The 347-nt window shown below is 51.0% G+C and overlaps 1 protein-coding gene across 1 annotated transcript in view; it reads right to left on the bottom strand.

Annotated features, from left to right (window-relative positions):
• The window catches only part of LOC108750352, a 48,143-nt gene that overhangs the window by 45,877 nt on the left and 1,919 nt on the right, over positions 1–347 (bottom strand). The gene's annotated exons all lie outside the window — the stretch shown is intronic.

Below are 347 nucleotides of genomic sequence, written 5' to 3'. Positions count from 1 at the left end.
GTCCGCCTTATCTGCACACGACGAGATCTTTTTCTCCGTTTCTTTTTTTTTCTCTCTCTCTCACTTCTCAAGCATGCCGCGCCCGAGTTCTCTCGGCGGTTTTTCCGCCTCGCCATGGAGATAAATCCTACCGACCAATAAACCCCGCGTTTCAGTGGGCCGCCGCGGTGAGTTCTCTCTGCACAGTGGGTTGCCGCGTGCAAAACGACCAATCCGCGTGGCTAGAAGCTCGAAAGTCAATTTTCCAGGAATAAGGATAAGAAAGTCGAATTTACGGGCTGAATATAGGACAGTTTCGCGGTGACGTTATCCGCGGTTCTCCGTTACAACGTGTAGTGTAGTGCAAA

The sequence above is a fragment of the Trachymyrmex septentrionalis genome, unplaced genomic scaffold (genome assembly GCF_001594115.1).
Source record: "Trachymyrmex septentrionalis isolate Tsep2-gDNA-1 unplaced genomic scaffold, Tsep1.0 scaffold36, whole genome shotgun sequence".
Lineage (NCBI taxonomy): Eukaryota > Metazoa > Arthropoda > Insecta > Hymenoptera > Formicidae > Trachymyrmex > Trachymyrmex septentrionalis.
Note: the sequence above shows the minus strand (reverse complement) of the source record. Positions and strands in the feature narration are given on the sequence as shown.